Here is a 22,994-nt window from a genome sequence, read left to right on the forward strand (position 1 = left end):
GAAGTAGGACATAGAGGGGGGATGGGACGTCTGCCATCCTGTATATTTGTCTTTATTCGCTATCAGCGAAAAAAAAACAGAAAGTGTAAAAGTCAAATCCCCTTATAATTTTTCCTGTTTATAGTTTTCTTCTTCTTTCTTGTTTATCTTGCTTTAAGCACCCATCTCTACTGTATAGAGATTTCCCTTCCACTTTTTTCTGTTCAATTTATTTTTTCTTCTTGCTTCTTGTTTCTTGTTTTTACACTTGGAGGCCTTTCCAAATAATTCTATTAACATCAAGTTGTGGAGCAGGTAGGAGAGAGATAAGGAGGTTTGTAGGAAGAAGGGTATAGGGGATTTCTCCCTGTGTTCCTTCATTTCATACTGTTTCCCAGGGGAATTAAGGAATTTACCCATAACTGCACCCCATATGCAAAATGGGGAGTTGTGATCCTTGAAAGCTTTCTTGAGAGGTATCTTCCATGGCAGTCCAGTCCTCACATCTGGTCGAGTAAAAAAACCGGTATCATTGTGCATTGCTTGTATTCCCATGAGGGGTTAAACTCCTCTTTCAGTGCACCAAGCTGAAGATGAAGGTTTGTTTTAATCTATGCTTCCAGCTTTCCCTGTAGGATACTAGATGCGTAACTAAACTCAGCGCTTCCCCAGCTGCAATTCTGGGACTGCATAGTAGGTCCGTTCTGCTTGAGAGAAAGCACTAGCAGGCAGCTAGTTAAATGACACATAATTATCTTCTCAGCTTCACATATGCTCTTGAGTTCAAACATAGTATTCTTGGGAATCCTAAAATAAAATAGTTAGATACATAATAGTAGCTTGTATATGTTTAATTCTTGAAAATAAAGTAAATATTTCATCTGCTTCATATTTAACGATATATATATATCATCTGCTTTATATATCAATATATATATATATAAGAAAACTATTTTCATCTACTCCATATATCCAACCATTATATATATCTTCTGCTTTATATAAATCTATTTTTATCTACTAGATATATCCAGATGATATATCGACCAGAACAAGGTTAACAACATCAACCACTGCAATAACATCATCTCCAAGTGATTCAACAACAACAGACACATCAACAACATCAACCAGGACAAGAACTACTTTACCTACATATTCACCTACAGGCCTAGCAGAAGAAAAAGAATTGGAAGATATGAGACGATTTGAAAATGAATTATTAGAAAGAGAAAACTCGCTTGGCAGTACATTTGGGAATCTAACTATACAAGACCAAGAACTTACAAAACAAATACAAGATATTTCTTAGAAAATAGCGAAAAGTCTAACAGATGAACAAGCTATAAACGAGCAAATAACCAAAATAATATTGTCACAAATTTCAGGAGAACAAAATGTGAATAAAATACTGGGTATCTTAGATAATAACATAAAAAGATCAAATAAACTAACTCAAATAATTATGTGTTAATGGACAGGCTTGATATATTCAGTTTAAACATGAGAGAATTAAGTCAACATTTTGGGTCAAGTGCTATCCAATCGCTAAAACTCTCAAAAGCTAAAATAGTCTGGAATAATGAGGAATTCACAATTTTGGTAACGATACATAAATTATGGGAACCATTTCAGATCTTTAATAAAAAATCTATGGTCGTTTCTTATGACAAGAAAAATCTGGAAATGGGAAACGGATTAATGATTGAGCCAGGTGTAGCAATTAACTCACTAGGAGAATGTATATTCAGTTAAGAATTTATACAAAAGTGCACTACAGTAGGGAACTCCATTTAATGTAATGGCAAAGACGTTCGGGTTCATATTAACAGAACTAATACATGCAAACTAATTATTATTCATAACTGGCTGAACAACAACACAAAACCATACAACCCATGTTATGACAATATAGTAATTAGGCCCACAAAAGAACAAGACTTCATCATTAAAGAAAACTCCATCATTATTATGAGCAGAACAGAAGACATTGGTAATTACCACTGTTATGTGAAACTGCTAAAAAAAAAATTTTTTTATATATATATATGGAAAACAACAAAAAGAAAAAAAATCAAAGCTATCTTCGATAAAATAAAATTTCTTATTATTTAACTATATTTTGGTTGAGGATGCATAAATAACAAACTAATTTTAATTTACCTTTGATTTATTTACTTTATTCTTATTCAAGTTTAAATATTTTTTAACTTTTGAATTTTCTTATTTTTCAGATTTATTTTAACTTTTAATTATTTTTCAGGAATATTATTGAATTAATTACTGTAATATTTTTAATTTCAGGAAAATTAATAGTTAAAATTCAAGTTATTAAAAACAATAGTGAAAAATAAACTTAGTAAACACACCTGACAAATCTTTGGAGATAAAAAGGGAAAACTCCTGGGAAAGAATGTAATATGGGATGGAATAAATCACAAATATGCTTGATGGAGAATGATGAAACAAATTCATCTTGGAAAGCCGCCCATTGGATATAAAATTAACTTCTCGTATCAGGATTGGTCAATTTACAACAAACCCTCCTCATACCAAGAAAACTAGTTTCTAACATAGAAACCTCAATGAAAAGACGTCATCAAAACACAACTCAAAGACGATCAAAAGGAATCAGATGAATCCTTCAAAGAGGAGACAAACAAAGGAAATAATCCTGAAGATACAAGCCATCAGACAAGAAAGTAAAAACAAAACCCATCTGAGGCTGGATAAACCATCCTAAATTCATATATCCTTTGAGTACAGTAATTTGTTCACCCAAATTGCTAGAAACGATCCCTTTGGAGTTTAGACTGCCCGAGACTGCTCGCACCGGTGGATCGGAGCACTGACGGAGATAGAGGCATGGGTACAAGATGACTTCGGGGCTGGACGGCTCTGAAGAGCTCACTCTCATTCAATCTATCATTTCGGTCTGACATGTGTTTACTTATTAGAAAAAGCCTTTAACATTCATATTCTTTGTATTTCAGACATAAAATGAGGTCCGTGGAAATCCCTAGATTCTCATATATTGGTATAATAGACGCAAAGGAAAGTTTTTTGCTTCTTATTTTAGCTAGATCTGGGCAAAGTTTTGCTCACAAAACAAAGGTTTTTGAAAATTAACTGGAGAGTCCCTTAACGAACAGCAAAAACCGTTAATTTTTTAATTATGAACGACACAGGTTAGGCATTTTTGAAAAAAAATAACAGTTAAACAGTTAATTTCGATTTTTCTGATTATTATTGCATTACACTTTTTAAAAAAGATTTGAAATTTTTTACGTGTTTTGATGTTTTTAGAATTTGCCTTCTGTGTTAATAAACCATTAAATAATTTTTTTTGCCGTTAATGTAATTAATGCTAAAATATACCAATAACGGCATGATAGCCAATATTGATTTCATTCACCGCTAACCTTGTAAAAACTGGACCATTACGGCTGTTGAAAATTTTCCGTTAACGCCTGTAATAAAATTGAGATCCTTAACGTTAATGTTCCATTCTTACTTTTGAAATTAACGAATACCTGAAATTTTTCTTTTTTAACAGTTGAAACTAACCGTTAATGAAACAGCTAGAAAAAGTGCCCAGCCCTAAATTTCTAGCAAAATCGTTTGGAAACATAAATTTCTGAAAGACCCAAATTCCATGCATACAGATATGTTATGCGGCTCTATGTTTTTTTGTGGTTTGAAAATAGAAAGCAGAAATTGAAAAGTAGAAAAATCAAATAAAAACTGAATTTTGAAAAAAGAAAATTAATTGCTATTTTCTTTTTATTCACAGATAGATACACTTTTCTCATCTTTATTTTTTAAAATTTATTTACGCATTTTTAAGAATTTTTTTAATAAATGCTGCAATAATTAGATCTTTTTCCTTTTCTATTTCTTGTCTAGCCTTCTTTGATTCTTTTCGTTTGTTTTTACTTGCTTTTTTTCTCTCTTTTTTAATCATTTTCTTTCCATCTTTTTTTCTTTTGTTGAGTCTTTTTTTCTTATTTTTCTTAGCTTTTTCCTTGCTTTTTTTGTCTATTTCTACACTTTTTTCTTTTAATATATCCATTCTTTTCAATACTTGTTTATCCCTTTTCTCAATTTTTTCATCTTCTTTCTTTTTTCTTTTCTTTTCTTTTTTACTTTTCCTAGATTCTTGCTGTTTTCCCCATAGTTGGTCCATAGCACCCTCATATAGTCTAAAACTTGGATCTTCTTCAGAAGCATCTTTCTTGTTAAATATGTTCTTAGGACAAACCCTAAAAGACACACTGTTTTTTAATTATTATTAGTTTCTATGTTCTTCTTGTAAAAAAAATGGGAGAGATTTATAAAATATAAACAAATGTTAAGGCTTTAATAATCTATTAATCGAACCTTATATTTGTAAACTTTCGTTTCTTGCATTCTTCCTTGGTTTCATCACTCTAATAAAATTTATTTCCAATTAAACTTGTGTTTCAGAGAGGTGCAGGGCCAGAAAAAAATCCATAAAGACATCAAGTAGACCTCCTTTAAAAGGAACTTCTCATGTTACTAACATGATCCTTAACTGTCCAGGGTTAGGTTATTTTAAATAATCATTTGGGAAATATTAGAAATCTATGTTTTTGGGCGCTATGACATCTGCTCTATTTCCATTTGCTCTATGGTCATTTCCTCAGTTCCATTTGCTCCATTAACCATTTGATCTATAACTCATAGATCACGACATTTGCTCTTTATGTCATCTGCTCTATACATCAATTGATCTATGACATAACACGTCATTTGCTCTATAAACATTTTTATGACTGTGATGGTCCAATTGCTCTACTCAACATTTGCTCTATGAGTAAACACGTCATTTGCTCTATAAACATATTTATTCAATGCATCACATTCAGCTAACAGGAAGTTTATTTGAGCAATATCTGATGGATGGCTGTGCTCAGGCAAGTTTAGAATATCTTTACCATCTATGAAAGTTTTAGCCATGGCAGAACAATTCTGCCTTCTATATTCAAGACATCTCCAGTTCTGATAGACACTCTGTTTGTTTAGAGTAGAATAAATATAGTTTTCACCACATATTAGGTTTTTTTTACCCCTCTTATTATTGAGCAGTCTCGCTGTCATGATGGACTTTGAAGAACTTATGAAAACTGCAATTTGCGAATTTTTCAAAAAAAATTCCCGCATTTTATAGTCAAGTTACGCTCAGGAATTCCAATAAAAGCTATTTTATAGTGTATTTTTATGTTATAAAGAAAATGGCGTGTTTAGTCATAGGAAGATTGAATATAGGGCAAATTATGTATAGAACAAATGACGTATAGAGCAAATGACTTGATAGAGCAAATGGAACTAGAGCAAATGACCATAGAGCAAATAGAAATAGACCAGATGTCGTAGCGCCATGTTTTTGTTTTTAAAATCTGTTAATTTCCTTTTTTTTGGCTTCTTTAAAGAATTGTCTTGCGCTATTATTGTTTCAGAATTAATGGAGGAATTCTCAGAATTAATTACTATTCTGGCTTGGAAAATCGATGTTATCTTCCATATCGGGAAAACAAATTTGTTAGGTTGGTTCCATAAAAGTTAAAAAAAAATATTGAACTATACCTGATACTTTTTGTTTGTCATCACGTTTTTATTTTCTAAAATAAGAAAGAAACATCATCAATATTTTTTGTTGAATTTCTAAATCACTTACTTAGATCACAAAAAGTATCTTTGTCATAAGAATGAATGAATTTTCCAATTTCTTCAAAAGTGACTGGTTCTGGCTAAATATATAATTTCTAATTTGACAACTGCTTTACAGAGAAGTTAAGGGAATTTTTCTATGCCAAGGGTTCCTAAAAGCAATTTTACTTACAAAACATCCAAAGCGAGGGATGTTTTGTTGGCAAAATTGGTTGAGGTAATGCGTGGTGAAGTAATATTTTTAATTAGTAAAAAAGTAGCTAAACACAATTTTGATTTTCTTTTTAGATGAAAAATGTTCTAGTTTTTTTATGAAAACTTCTCAGAGCAAGGTCATGGCTTTACTTTATTGTACCAAGAAACATGAAAAAACTTAACGTCCATTTGTTGTGAAAATTCAGGGGTAAAAAGGCCTTAGAATTTCTATAATAAAATCTTACTGCACATGTATCTAAATACTGACAAAATGTTCCCCTGAAACCAAGTCTCTAAAAATGAAATAAAATCATGTCATATAAAGCAGTACATGTCACATGTCATATACAACACATTTTCTAACAAATATATATAATCTTTTTTTTGCTCAGCACCAGAAAATTGTGCCTCCCTCAAAATTGTGCAAACAGTCTTTTTTTCAGAACAACATTTTTGATATCCTAATCAAATTAACTTTTATATTTTTTATCCAGAATATGTCTGTTTTAAAGAAAAAAACATTTATTTGTACACAAACTCAAGTTTGTATTGACTGGGTTCAATATGGCTCATAAATCTAGATTTTCTAAGTCATATTTCTTATTAAATTAAAAAACTAAGGTTGAAAACAAAAGAATTTTGCTTACCAAATCAGAACTGTTTGATTCAATATTATATTTTTCTTGTGCATCATATATATTTGCGCCACCCAGCGGGTTTTCTACAAATTTACAGTTCAAAATATTAAAATATTAAAATATTAAAGTATTAAATATCTAAAAAAAAATTTCAATTAAAGATTCTAATGACATCAACTTTAGATACTTTCAATAGATTTTCAGCAAAAAGGAGAAATTTTTCAAGAAAAAATGGTTTTTTGCCAAACATTTTGCTAAATAAGAATGGCGAAAAAATTATTTTCCTTTTAAAATCGTTTTCACGTAATTTCCCATCGTTTTCACATTTTTTCACTTAATTCATTTTCGCCAAAAAATGTAAAATTAATAATAAAAACTGTATTTTACCATAAATAAAATCAATCAAAAGTTCAACATTTTAAAAAGCATGATTTTATCGAAAACTATATATACAGTTTTTAATCAAAAATACAAGTAATTAACATTTTAGCAAGTATCATACATTTTAAACTGTGCTACCCTAAAGGTGATTTAAACTTAATCGAGACCAGGCCAGTAAATTCATCCTGAACAAAAATATTATAAAAATCTAAAAAAGATAAAATTTTAAGCATAATTATTAATTAAGAAACTCACAATTTGAAAGTATTGCCATGGTAACCTTAATTTTTTGGATTTTTAAGAATTCTTAATTGCAATTTTTCAGTATTTTGTAAAAATTATTTAAAGTGGCGTGACTAGGGGGGGCGCCCCCACCCTAGCTTGACTCCAGCATGATCATGATTGTAAAGCATGTTTTATCAGATTTTGTCAATTAAGAAAAAAATACCAATTTTGTCTTTAGCGCTTCACGCATCATTTCTAATAGAATTTCTAACTATTTTTTTGTTTTTGAAAGACTGTCTATCATTCTTAAAGGGAGTGTTTGCGAAAAATAGGCTTAATGCGATAATAAAGCGCTTTTGATCTCTACTAATCTTACTTCTAGCTGAATTGCATCTATAAGGAGAAAATTGTTAAAAACGACAAATACCGAAGAAGGTAGTGTCCATATAAATTCAGAAAGATGCAACATACGACTTAGACCGTAAAAAATCTATTTAATTTCAAACAAATCATTCAGATATTACAACCTATAGTCATTGATTATCTTTTGCAACATTTGTATATAGTTGTTTTTACATAATATGTTTTAATTGTTATGATCTGAGAGTTACTTATAAAAACATTTATTCCTGTTACGAGGATTTTTGGTAATGAAGACGACATTTTAATATTTTCCAGGAATGTTCGAAAACAAGTTGTAAGCTTATTATTAATTAAAAAAATAAAATCAAAACATATTATGAAAAATCAAATATATACAAATGTGGCGAAAGACTCCCTTTTTTATTTTTCGCAAACACTCCCTTTAATTTATCCTCCTTTCAAAAAACCTGTATATATTTTATTTCTCATAAGTATTGCGATACAAATATCATTTAGGGCTAAACAAAATCTGTCAACCTAAGAAAAATAACAAGAAATATAATAAGGTTTATATGGAACTAATAGGACTTTTGCAGACTATAAGAGAAAAACAGTGCCTCACTAGCAAACAAGGACAGAAGGACTTCGATCAGAAAGACTATTATGAAATATGGACAGACTAAATATAGTCAAGTACTGCTTAGGACTGCACAGACCTACGATTAAGGGACACTATAGTGGACAATTATGACAAATAGATGAATTACAAAAAAAATGCAGACTGTAAATACAGACTGGGGACTATATATACAAAGTTAATATGACTAAGCCAGGGACTAGCAGACACTAATAAATACATGTAAAAACACTAGAAGACCAGAAATTTTTTGGCGCTTCGCGCACATGTTTAAATAAAATTAATTGGCTCATATCATTCATTTTAAAGCTGTTGAACACCATAGTTTCAGTGGGTGTAAATATTTCCATTTACTGTTATAACGCCGATATAAGGATTTATCTCTAATTGGATAATGAGCTACATACAAAGATAGATGTTGCCGCCATGCAGTTTTTATTGGTTCAGAATAGACAACAAACACATGGCTGAACCCTAATTGGATCAGGCGCTAATGGACTCGGCAAACTGGAGTGTGAAGTATATATTTTTAAACACAAGAACAAGCCATGGTCATTACAAGCCCCTCGAATCATTTTGCACCTGCCCCTCAAAAAAGTGTTCGCTGTGCCACTGATGATCTCGCCTTGTAAAATTGGGCCATAATCATGACCGATGAACATGAAGTGGCTCTAAGAACTCAATTTTTGGACAACCCCCCCTTTTTTTAATACACTAAAGTCTATTTAGGTTTGAGATTTTGCTAATGTAAGAATGAATGATATTTGAAAAAAAAATTATAGTCCCTATCTAATATCTTTCCGCGCCAGAAATCAGAAAGTAGTCTTTTAAGGGCCAAGATAATTAAAATTTATTTCAGAAAGCATAATTTCTATATTTTTCACATAATAAGTTTTAAAGATTGATATTTTGAAGCAGGAAGATAATTCTTTAAGAAAAGGAAATCTAATTAATCACTTTAAATTAGTCACATTAATAATTTTTTTTGCTGAATATTTGATGAATTACCTTAATAGAGCAGATATGCAGATTTGTTGTAATAAAACATTTGTCATCCTTACAAGTATCCTCATCATAAGATCTAATTAAAATATTTAAGACAAATTTTTTTAAACTTTATTGCTTAACCTTACTTTATCAGTTTTAGTTCTTTCAGTGTTTTCCTTGCAGTGTTGAATGTTGTTAAAATCCACCTAAACAACGATTTTTTTCTTTGAACACGTTTATTATCAATCTAAAACGCACTTTACCTCTGAGGCATGAAGATTTTTTTATGACCAAACTATATTATCATTCAGTTTATAACAAATACAATCGGAAAACTATTAGTTTTTCAATTTGCTAAATGTCCAGATTTTGATTTATCTCACATCTTTAAGATACAAAAAGCGTATTTGGCCACTTCCAATTTTTGTTTATTTTAACTTTTCCTGTTTACTTTTTAATTTATCAAAAATTCTTCCACATTTAATTAAGGATTTACTATATGCCTTTTGTGCCATGCAAAATTGAATGAAACTTCAATGAAAACCTGAAAATCTTTAAAAAAAAAACATTGCAACTGTTAAAACTGGCTATTTCTGCATTGAATAGTCTTTTCTTGACATTAAGTCTGAAGTTTCATCTTCTTTGGGTAACCCTGTAAGTAAAAATGTCACATTTTGCTATCTACTATTTTACATTGAAGTTTCTTACTTGGCTACACAACACTTAAACAGTCCTCCTCTTTTTTTGCATTTCTTTGTAAATTTACTTGATTCAGCTTTTATACAATTCTTGAGAACCTAGAAAAAATCACAAGTTTTAGTTTAAAATTATTTTTCCAAAAAACTCTTTGTTCGAATGAAGAATCTAGATGCATTAAAGTAAATGTAAGCGCATTTTTAATTGACCTTACATTTATAGAGTGGTGTGTCCGATTTACAATGATACCCACTAAACCTTTTTTGATTAAAGATTGTGTAGATATTTTTATTTATATTTCTGGAAATAAAGTGCCAAGAGACCGCACAAGTGTAAACTAGCCAGGAGTGTAAAATGTACACTGTAACCTCGATAACCATAAACTATTCCGAGAGCGTACTGCATATTTGTTTACTATAAGCAATGAATGTAAGGCAAGGAAAGTCAATTGCTGTTTTGTATACTTTGTGTACATATTGAAACCAGTTCTATTTGGGGGATTTTATAAACAATAATAGATGCATCAGTGTTCGTTCAGTATTCGAGGAGGGGGGTTCAATGGAGAATTTCCTTCTCCTTAGTACTGTCTGTGAAAACATTTATTTGGAGGGTAAGTGATTAAAAAAAATTACCAATCGTCCAATCTTTTAAATTTTCATGCTCATCATCTAAATCTTTGATTTTTCTGTGCAAATTTATGTTGGTAGGCGATTATATTAATAAAATAAAGACTACTTTTTATTTAAGTTTGTATTGTTAAGAAGCTTTTTTGAAGAACAAAGCTACTAGAAATTTTAGTTAAACTTGTTTAATTTTATGTTTTTGTGTATCCATGCTGTTTAAAAGCTGGATATAAATCAAAATTAAAATCGAAAGTTGTCTTCATGATATTGATATAATCGCCTACCATCGTAAAGTGAAGCCTAAAGCAAAATAATTTTCATATTTTAAGTATTGAACGAATTGAACCATTCCTTACCCAAAAACGACCATAATATAGTTTATAGTTGATAGTTTATTTCTGTTCTTGAGATTTTTTTCAACAAAAAAGACGTTGTACATTTATTGGGTCTCATTGTTAAATAATTAAAAATGCAGAAGTTTTTCCACAACCTTTGTAAAATATTACAATGGAATAACTTAAAGTTTTTTTTAATTTTGATAATTTATGTTATAAATTCCTATGACCAGAATAAATCATTGATTTTTTATTTGAAAGATGGATCCCATGTCAGGCTGTGACACCCCTACTCTTGTGTTTATATTAGAACCCAAAGACAGTACACTGCAGTACAAAAAATGCGTACACCACTGAAATGACTTTCCTTGCCTTACATTCATTGACTATAAGGAGATTCTGGCCTTTAGTATATTAATCTTAGGAAACAGTTGTGTACAGTGTACAGTACAGCTAACTGAGCACACAGGTAGAGAACTATCCTCCCCCCTGGTAAACAGTTGGGTACAGTGTACAGTACAGCTAACTATGCACACAGGTAGAGAACTATCCTCCCCCAGCTGGTAAACAGTTGTGTACAGTACAGCTAACTGAGCACACAGGTAGAGAACTATAATCCCCCTGTTTCTACCTCATCGTTGTCCAGACAAAGGTTTATGGGAACTGTTGTGAATCAGACATACCTCACTATGTATATAAGGTCACTTGAAATTACGATCACAGTCCCTTTACACAAATCAGACCCCATGCTTTTAAAAGGCGTTAAAACTTACATCACTTGAATCCTCTCTCTTAGATGCGTAATCATATCCGTACACCTCCCTCCATTTTTGGGTTTTGTTCTTTCCAGTCATGTACTTTAACACTTCAGGGTCCTCAAAGTTTAGATATCGGTTGTCGAATGGGTAAGTGGTAACCTAAATTATATTATCATATTAAAGAGACAGAATTTATCTTTACGCGACTATATAATCTTTAATATTAATCAGACAAAGGCCTCAACGCACAATTTATAATCTCTGTTTGTATGTTGGGTTGTGTGATGTTTGTTAACAAAAAGCACCAGAACGGCTGAATTTATTTTTGTGGTAACTCATATTGCAATTTGATTTTCTTTTCAATTTAAAGTTTAAAGTTTATCATGTTTGTTGACATAAAAGTTCAGAAATTTATAAACATTTTTTAATCAGAACAGATTGTCATAATTGAACTAAATATATTTATTTATGTATTGTACATTTTATCATGTATCTGGCCAAATTGTAATTCGAATAATCTATCAATTTCACCTGTTTTACTTCATCCTAAAACAAAGCTTATTTGTTACCATCATTCATCATATATTCCTATATGAATATTGTTTTATGCTATAATTGTATAAACTATCTAGAAGTATATATAACGTTATTAGAAACATCAAATTCCTTAGATAATGCATTTGCGAATTGGTTTGGATTATATGCTCCCCATTTGGTTGGATCTTCATTGCTATCTGGGTTTAAACATCTGAAAATAGAGAATTTTAGAATTAGAATCAATTTATCAATCTCTGATTTCCTAAATTAAAAAAAAAATTCACTTTGATCTCACAATTAGTTCAAGATTTTTTTAAACCAGAGCTGAAAACTTTAGAATGAGATATCCTTAATCCTGATTACTTCACCCGAGTATCCAATGGACACACTTTTGATTTTCTTCTTAAACCGTTCTTTCTTGGATATAGTACAGAAAAATCAAAATAGGTTTTTTTAAATTAGAGAGTTCCTCCCGTTTCTATTCATAATCTTGAATGACGCGCAAAATTTCAAATTTATCGGCTTTATATGCGCGACTCTGATTGGTTGAATTGTATTCACTGTTCAGGATATTAGTACAAGATTAGGTTAGTCTTGACATTAAGAAAAAGAGAGGATCAAGCATTAATCTCGATATCCACCATTCTAAAGTTTTCAGCTCAGGTCTTCACAAAAGAACATAATCTTACCAAATTTGTTTAGCGTTAATTTTAAGTTCTTTTACTATTTTTTTATACCAATAACATGAAATGCTTTGAAATGAAAGGGAGTGTTCCGAAAAATTAAAGGGGGTTTATGCTGAAATCAGATTTAATTTAATCTTGATCGCTCTATCGATTTTACTTCTTAAATGGAATTTTCTCAAAAAGGGCTCGAAAGGGTTTTCTTATATCTACATGCTAGGTATACTTCAGAATCTGAAAAAAAACCTTAGATGTCTCTGTTTTTAAAACCTACTTCAATCATAGCTGAGGTGAAAGGTGAGACGCTGAAATAAAATTATAGTAGCGATCGATATAGAATTTTATTCCTTAAGTAAACCTTTTCCCCCTTTCATTGATGTAAACACTCCCTTTAATCTCATCCAATTTCAATGAACTTTTAACCCAATTTACTGGGGGGGAAGGGGGGGGGGTCAAATTGACCCCCCAATCCTTTTTGGCAGTAACTCAGAAAGTATTAAAGCTAGGAAGCTCAAATTTTCTATCTTTTCTAACTAACACATGCCCATCACATAAGGCTAAATACTGTGCTTTTATACCTACTGTCTGAATCCTCAGGCATGCTGCCTGAATGCCTTATTTTACCTATACCAGACTAAATCTATCTTTAGACCTACTCTTTTCATTGGATTTAAACATGTTATAGCTCTTTGGAAAGCTAATAACAAAAGCAACCAGCTTGCACAATTTTTGAAAAGAAATTTTGCACAGATTTTTGCACAGACGCCTTTAAAGCGAATTTGCTCATTTTCAGTTTTTCTTGAATACACATTTAGGTTTCAAAATTTTTTAAAATGTTTTTGCAGATTTGAATTCGCTGGGTTAAGCTGGCTTTTAAAATGTATAGTTTTTTTGCAATTTGCGCACTTTTTCGCACAATTTTTTGCTAGATTTCACAATAAATATTTGAAGTTTTGCAAATTTGCCATTTTTTAAGATTAATGAAGTAGAGCCCAAGGGCTTTCCAAATATGTATCAAATGTTATAGATTAGTATCACAATAAGAAACCAGAGGGGGTGTCAATATTACGCCCCCACCCTGGACCCAGTCATGAAACTAGACGTCAGGGTAAATAGGGTTAAAAATGAATGTATAATATAACCTATAATCTGGTTGTTTGTACATATGAGATGGCAAATAAAACTCTTCTCTAGCCTTATCTGCCATAGAAATCTGTAGAGTTGTAGTTCCTTGCTTTTCATATTTGGAAAATGCCGTGTAAGTTTCTAAACAAAAAAATATCAAAAATTTGACTCTGAGTTTAACATTAACTCGTTATCAAATGAAAAAACTCTTTTCTTAATGGTAAAATTGATGATAAAAACTCTTAACTGTGGCAATATAAAAAATTTTAATTATTGGTATCATGAAATACAAAAATCTAATAAGTTAGATTTTATCGTACTTTCAACGGGACATGTTATTTTTCAATTACTTCAATTCAAATCCCATTGAAATGTTACGAGATTAAATAGTAAAGATGGCATGGACAGGGTCAAACTACAGTTCTGTGCAGGAAAGTAGAGTCAAGACTGAACCAACATGACAAAGATGAATAGACAATAACAGATGATTAGGAATTTGGAAAGTTGTTAGCCTATTTATAGTTTTTTTTACCGTTTCCGCCTATTCTCAAAGTGCACATGAGAAGTGTACAGCAAAATCTGCACTCATGACAGTTTGCTTTATCCCTCCTTTAATTAAAATTTTTTATTATTTTTTGTTCACTTGGCAGTAAATATAAATTTTCCTGTCAGCAGCATCAGAAATAAAGTGATTCTGCTCGAAATTCAAAATTATTATTTATACATTTTTGTTAGTACTTCCACGAAAAAAAAAATGCTACAAAATCCACTTTATGAAAATTATTAAGAAAAAACATTTAATTTAAATCAAATTAAAAACAAAACAAATTGTCTAGGTTAACCATAAAAATAAATAAAGAATTGTTCCTGACGCAACACTTAAAATATCCTTTGTCCTTTTTGCACTTTTTTGCAAAATCAGATTCTTCATATTTTGTGCAATCCTGTTGGCAAATACTAGCATCCAAACCTGAAGGAAATTCAACCTCTTCATGTAAATATAATTAAACATTTATTAAAGATTTATGGATTATTGCTTTCAAGAATGCATTGAAACTTTCGTAAATTTTGTAAATTATTCAAGTTTTAAACAAGCTTTGTTATAATCTCATTTTTTATTCACATCATTGTCCTTGGAGGATTGTGCAATACTTACTGCTATATGACTTTTAAAGAATGCATTTAAAAAAGATCACAATTCATATTTGGAAATATTCTACATACTTGAATTCAAGGAGTGACAAGATGCGTATCCCTTCTTTTTTTCTTCTGCCAGATACTTTTTCTGAAATAAATATTATAACTATTAAAGTAAAATGCTTTAACATTGAACATCCATTGAATGGCATTACTTATATCTATCAATCAATCAATCAATCATTTCATAAATAAATCTATTAATCTAACCTGATCTTTGAGGAAGCTGACTGCAACATCAATAAAGTTATCACTGATAGTATTCCAGTTACTTGTACATGAATAGTTCCTGTCACACATATCAAGGTTAAACTTTAAAAATCAATATTTATGAAGTAAATATTGATTTGTTAAAACTATTAACCAAGATCAAATCAAAAATCTGAACCTACTGTTTTTAAAGGTTTTTACTTGAATAATCATAAGGAGCTCTTTAAAACTGCTCCCGAATATGCAATGGCTATTTACTTATTTTAACTATGAACTACAAAATTATGTCTATGAAATAATCTGGCATGGAACAAAAGCGATATAGACGTCGTCATTTAATTACAATGTATATTGGGACACCCTGTGGATAAAATATTGTTGTGTTACATGACTAATTAATTGCCGTTTTCTATGAATGTACACTATACAGTGTACACAATCCTTGCCGGACGCCCTGGGATATATTTTTATACGTTTTTTATAAGAGGCCGAATTTAAAGAATTTAAGAATTTTTTTGGTTCCACTTAAATTTGTATTAAATTTTTCAAGATTTAAGCCGGCGGCGATCAATTGAAACCGGTTTTTTGGGTATTTTAGATGCGGTTTAAATTCATTAAATCTATGTTTCCCGTATTGTGAATTTTAATATACAAAGGTTAGAAGTTAAAAAAAACTTTATTTTTGTAATTACTGAGAATTAGGTATATTAGTATGAAACCCATTGAACTGCAAAGACGACAATTTATACAATCTTTCAATATCTCCAAAGTACTGTGTTAAACTTTATTAAAATACCCTATATATAGATAGGATAGGATAGATAGAATATAGTTCAAATATTCAATGTGTTCAGTTAATTAAAAATAGTTTGTAATTTGATTATTGTCATTTATGCTATTTTTTGCTACATTTTTAGCTGACAAGGAACTTCGCGAAAAATTTAAATTTTTTAGTTTTGCAAATCACACATGGATCTGAAAGAATTTCAACATTACTTAGGAATTGAAACATAGAACAAACTCTTGGAATTGAAAGTAAATAACTACACATTGACATGCACATACTTCTGTTACAGGTTGGATTATATAGTTTCTAAACTAAGAAAGAAAAGAAGAGAAACGACTAAGTTGCCAAACTAAAACTGAAGTTGTTGTGATTGTAAGAAACTTCTAAATCCAACCCAGACAGAAAAGTACTGACATATAGGCTTTAAGCAAGGAGTATGAAATATAAGGGAGATACAATCGACGCGGCCCGCCCTACCATATGATTATACATTCTTTGCAGACAGTAATACATTTGAATATGAAATATTCAAAATAGGTTATTGTATACGCGGTAATTGTACATCAGACAAATATTTCTTATATCGTCTGCAAAGCATGTATAATTATATGGTAGGGTGGGCCGGGTCTGTTGTATCTCCCTTCTATTCCATACTCCTTGCTTAAACTGATGCACGATCTTAACTTAACTTTGCGTGAATTTCTTAAAACTGAAATATTTTGTAATGCGTGCTTCGTGAGAAAAGTTGCAGTTGAATGCTCTGTTTTACTTCATCAAAGAAGATCTATATCCGCTTGATTAAGGTTTGGATTTGTAATGCGTGCTTCGTGAGAAAAGTTGCAGTTGAATGCTCTGTTTTACTTCATCAAAGAAAATCTATATCCGCTGGATTAAGGTTTGGATTTGACGTCATTGTTGTTTTTAAAACATAAGAACCATGAATAATTCTTATTGCAATTTTTCCATGATGTGTACCTTGAGCAACACACTGTGCGAAGGTTGTTCTTACAATACAGCAGTTCTCCAGCCTTTAAACAAGGTGTCCCACAAAACATGGCAGTTGGTGTATAGTTTGAATGTCATCTTTCAGAAACGTAATGATAATTTGCAGATTATTTCGTTTAAAAAATCTTTAACTTAAAAATATTTTATCTATAATCAATTTTATTGCCATGTAATAATTTTTATTATTCTCCTTGGTATCAAAGAACTTTTCCAAATATTTTCCAAATAATTCCAAATAGAAAGAGTAATTTACAACTATTCATCAACTGTCATGTTTCGTAGGACACCTTGTATTATGAATAAAGTATGGAATTTAGTCTTCACAAACTTAAAGGTTCATATTCCTATATCTTTGCAACCAGAAGATGTAAACCTTTGTGAATTTCTCAATTTTGTTTTGGAATTTAAGGGGTATATTTCTTTCTTTTTTAAGTTTTCAAGTGCCTTGGTATTTTTGAATTTTCCGATACGCAATACCCCTTTATTTAAGGAAATTTCAAAGATTTTTTTATTTTTTTAATTTTTTAATTTATTATTAAATTTCAGTTTATTTTACTTTCATTAATGGCAGATTTTGCAGATTCTTTAAAATTTAGTTTTTATGAAATTGTTTAATATTTCTACAATGTATACTTTACAGGTAAGGATGGATCGTTTAAATTTTTTAAAAACGATGGTTTCGATTTAAAAACAACGAAGAAAAAACGAAACGATCGTTTTTAATTTAAAAAATATCGTATTTTTAAAAACAGTCGTTCTCAAAAATGAAAGCTTTTTAAAAAACTATTGTTTTTTTAAAGAACCCATTGTTTACAACCGTTAACATCGACCCTTTGTGAACGATCGCTAACGACCTTTTGTATGTAGTTTTTGGTCGGAAAATCCGGGGTCAGAATATTTTTGAGGTAATTTGTCTCAGTAAAAAAAAACATTTAATTGATAACATATATAACTTTATCTTACTGAAAAAAATTGAAATTAATTGTCATAATACTCAGATTCATTAGCAAACATTTTTTTCAAAAACGATCTTTTTTGGTTTTTTGAAAATTCAAAACGAGTGGTTCGTTTTCAAAAACTATCTCTTTATTTAAAACACGCAACGATCGTTTAAGAACAAAAATAAAACGAGACGAAAAAAGATAAATTTTTTGATGGTTTTTAAAAACGATTAAAAAACCCACATATACAGGGTAACCCACAAAAGATCGGGAAAACTTTGAATTAAATCGGAAAAATATGAAATATATATATACCATATCAACTGTAGTTGATCTGCACAGAGAGCCCAAGGTTTTCGCCATTTTCAATTTACAATGTTGGAAAACCTTAACAAATAGAATAAAATATATTGTAAACTTGTAAAACAAGAAATATAGAAGTCTCAAAATGTTTCCATCTGATATCATATTGAAATTTAAAAATATTGTAAAATTTAATTAAAATAAATAATTAAAGTTAAAAAAAATAAAAAAAATATTGTAAACTTCTTTGCTTAACTAACAGAACAGCTTTAATTGACTAAAACGAACGGATTCACAACTCCTTGTTTGGTAGACTTTATGATAAAAGGTGCTCAAAAAAACTCTTTTCCTCTACAAGGTTAATTATTATCTGATCATAATGTAATTTGTTTGACAGTGTCTCTAAGATGTGATGTATTTTGATTGTATAATCCATAACCCTTTAACTTAAAGGGAGTGTTCGCGAAAAATGAAAGGGGGTATAGGCTTAATGCGATAAAAAAAGCGCTTTTGATCGCTACTAATCTTACTTCTATCTGTAATATCTGAATGATTTGTTTGATATTAATTTGATTTTTTTACGGTCTAAGTCGTATGTTCCAACTTCCTCAATTTGTATGGGCGCTACGCTCTTCGGTATGAGATGTCTTTATCAATTTTCTCCTTATAGACGCAACAGATAGTATTAAGATTAGTAGCGATCAAAAGCGCTTTTTTATCGCATTAAGCCTATACCCCCTTTCATTTTTCGCGAACACTCCCTTTTAAATTTTAGAACCACTTTACTTACACCCTTACAGGACATTATTTATAGTTATACATAACTGCATAAAGGAATTGAGCCGTTGCTTCAAACTTTAATTTTCTTCTCCCTATATCTTTAAAATCTGATAAATTAAACCTAAGCACGTATTATTTGAAATATCTAGTGTCTACGACATTTGTTGCAAAGATTAGGGATTAGAAAATTAGAGTAGAGTTTGTGACTATGTTCTTTAAAAACCTTATCATCGCTAAGGTCTCCTGTTGCTTCTTCACAAAATCCTTTAGTCTAAGATAAACAAATATATGAATACCAAGTAATAATAGTTGTCTTTTTGCAATCTTAAATCAAGAAAGATTTTGTATATTCTTGTAAGTTAACAGTTTTGCACGATGTAATTAAAAAAAAATATACAGAGCATACCATTCTGTAAATAAGCTCACATTTAAAGTAAAATTGAGCTTTAATTTTCTACGACTGAAATAAAGAAATAATGACCATCTCAAGGGAACACTAAAAAATACTTCTCTTTTGAACTTTGCACTTGTTTTTCCCCTTATTTAAATCAATATTTGATTTGAAAAAGAAATTAGATATAAAGATGTAGTTTATACTATTGTGGACTCTTTGTGTTTAAAATTTTTTTCTCATATTTTTATCATAAAATTTTCTTGATTTACCTTGTTCTGTTTAATTTCTATGATTAGGCCTTCGTTCTTACAGTTTTTAGCTAAAACAGATTATAGTAAAAAAAATGTTAAAATTTTCATAATAATGTATTGCTAATTTTAAGGATTAATAAGAATAAGAATAAGAATAAACAGTCTTGTACTCGTACTTCTGGACTTTTTTGCCCTCAAATTTTTTGATTAAAAAATAAAAGAAAGACTCTGCTAAAAGCTATGCAAGATTTTTAAAAAGCTAATAAATATTGAAATCTAATGACTTAAGTTAAGTATGTCTATATATTGACAGTAGGGTTTTTGCATAACGTCCCTCCCCCCCCCCCCGAAAATAGTTACATTAGTTCGTTATTATGAAGGTACAAAAAAAATTGTCCTTTGGACAAAACTTTACATTTCTTAATACGAAAGTGTGTTTTTTTTTTCTTGTAATTTAAAAATGTTTTATAAATATCAAAGCGTAATCGGGCATTTGTGGAATGAAGGGGGGGATGGGAGATTTTGTTATGTGTACAATTGTACTATCATATGCAGAATGCTAGCTAATACTAAAAAAATCATAGAATGATAAATATCTTTAAGACAAAATATTTTTATTTCCATCATTTCTCCCTGTTTTAATTCTAGTTTCGTCTCCATGATTTTAACCTGTATCATAATCTTCACTCCAGTAATCGACAACACTAGACACACTAGATATATGTACCAGGGGCTAGAGATGGACATCGTTTTGGTGTATAAACAACATTTTTCAAAACGAGGAAAATTATTCGTGAACATTGGTATCGTTCAGATAAAATAACAAAGGATGTACGAAGAGTTTAGGATCGTTCACAGGACTATTATTTTTGAAAACGAACAAGAAAAACAATAATTTATTTAGACCAAACTTAATAAAACTATCATTTTTTTTAAAGATCAAAGGAATTTTCCAACAGATTTTGTAAAACTGATTGTTATTTTTACTTTCCGAACAATTTTTTGTACCAAACTTTTTGAAAAACTACAGGTTTTTTACTAAGAAACGATCGTTTTTTTTGGTGAACGTACAATTTTATTAAACAAACGATCCATTTTTGAACAAATAATTTTACTGAAAGAAGTATTTAAATGAACAGACGATTTTACTCAACAATTGTTCAATGAGAAAACGATAACGATAATTTTGAGAACGACCAATATCATTTTTCAGCAAACGAAGAACAAACAAAACGAAAAAGAGCTGAACGTGCCCATCTCTACCAGGAGCAGTAATACAACTAATATCTTTATATTAGATACCATCATCATCTTCATATTGGATATTATCATCATCATCATATTGGCATCATCTTCATATTACAGTGGACTAGGTTCAATTCGAATTCGAACCGGACCAACTAGTTGTACCGGCCTTGGAACGCGTAGCAAGTACCTGCCCGACCCCACCTATATTGGCCCAGTTTTAGCGCAGCCAGACTTTTACAGTACCCGGTCTATCATAGGCCACTACGCCACTAGCTTGGAAGTATAAATTAAGCCAGTTTATCATTTAGAAAAGGGTCTGAGCACTGCAAAAAGTTTATTATATGATCTGTTTAAGCAAAATATTAACTTGTTCTATAAGTTTGAAACCAATCTTTGTAGCAAAAAATTGTTCCTGCAAAAAAAACTTTTCTTTTTTAGGAAACAAATTCGGTTTCATGATCATCTGGCAAACTGTCCTAGGCCAATAATACAGAGAACTGTGTTATAATTTTTTAGACAGTGTGTTTCTTTAAAAAGGTGACAATTTAGAGATGCAATTAAGATCAATCTGATGACATAAGTGTCGCAATAAAGGTAAAAGACTTCTTTTGGATGTGGTGCTAAAGGGGACTGTGTCTGTAAGCGAAATTTTGAGTGGCCTTCCATATTTTAAAGACGGTCATAACCAAGGACTATGGATTAGAAGGGAGTTACAAATGACGCGGCCCGTCCTACCAAATGATTATACATGCTTTGCAGACGGTACTTCATTTGAATAAAAAATATTCAGAATAGGTTATTGTGTACGCGGTAATTGTACATCAGACAAATATTTCTTATTCAAATGAAGTACCATCTGCAAAGCATGTACAATCGTATGGTAGGGCGGACCGGGTCAGTTATATCTCCCTTCTATTCCATACTCATTGGTTATCACAGATTCACAGTAGTATTCTATAAACCTTAGTTTTATCATCCAGGACAGAGAGAATAGTAAACACAGTGTACATATCTCTTAAATCCTGTGTAAAAAACGTAAACTTTGAGTGTAAGCAAGCGTACTGTGTGAACTCAATACAGATGACGTCATAACTAATCCTAGAAGATCTAGAATGTTTTTGTCCAACGTGCTTTTTAAAAATTCGAATGCGAATATTTATGTTCTGCTATTTATAACAAGTAAATATAAGTATTCCATAATGTAAAACAGCTTTTAGTCTAAGGTTTAAAAAGTACCGGTGTGAAACGGAAATGAACCTCTGAAAGTGGTAGGTAGCTTGGAATTACACTTACAGTCCCTATAAACAGCAATGCTCATGCTTCCATGGCAGGCAAGATCCCTTCTTAATGTTACTTTATATAAACAATAAAATATTAATTTATAACTTAAACTAGACACAAAATTTCACTAGAAGGCGATCATTCATTGTACCGTCCCATTATATAGTCTGTTTTTGTACTGTACTGCTTGCCCTGGCTAGTTCAAATTCGGCCCGGTACATATAATGAACTGAAATGTATAGAGTGTTAAGAATTCAATTGAATATTTTTATTACAACTATTAAAGAAGATATATAATTTCAACTAAGTTATTAAAGTTTAAGTGATAAAATAGTTATTGATATAATAAAAGAGAAAATCATAATATCAGTCAATGTCCTAGCTGTCTTAAGCATCATTTTATACTGAAGTAAAAACAAAAATTAAAATTTGTGTCTTTTTCGTCATTTTTATTTTCTAAAAATATAAGATAAAGATAAGAACAACATTCGTTTTTCCCATAGATAAAGATAGATTGCACATAAGACGACATTTTTCATCTTGAAAGATATAAATGTACAGAGATGTTTTAAAGATATTCCTATTATATAGCATAACAATAGGTCGGTTGTGAAATAGACTTAGAATTTGTATTTAACTTAAATATAGATTAACGTAAATTAAGATTTCAGAAGTGAAATTTAGCCATTTTATTGCACTATAATTTCAGACAACACAATAATGCCTGCATGCATAATCTGTAAA

The 22,994-nt window shown here is 30.4% G+C and overlaps 1 long non-coding RNA gene across 1 annotated transcript; it reads right to left on the reverse strand.

The window, feature by feature from the left end:
- Positions 1–358: 358 nt before the first annotated feature.
- LOC111713858 (uncharacterized) lies at positions 359–3,715 on the reverse strand. The gene is made up of 3 exons (XR_002767812.1): positions 3,513–3,715; positions 3,402–3,449; positions 359–786 (listed from the first exon to the last, which is right to left on the reverse strand). It is a non-coding gene; the product is annotated as an uncharacterized LOC111713858 (long non-coding RNA).
- Positions 3,716–22,994: the final 19,279 nt, after the last annotated feature.

Source organism: Eurytemora carolleeae, unplaced genomic scaffold (assembly GCF_000591075.1).
Source record: "Eurytemora carolleeae unplaced genomic scaffold, Eaff_2.0 scaffold1490, whole genome shotgun sequence".
Lineage (NCBI taxonomy): Eukaryota > Metazoa > Arthropoda > Copepoda > Calanoida > Temoridae > Eurytemora > Eurytemora carolleeae.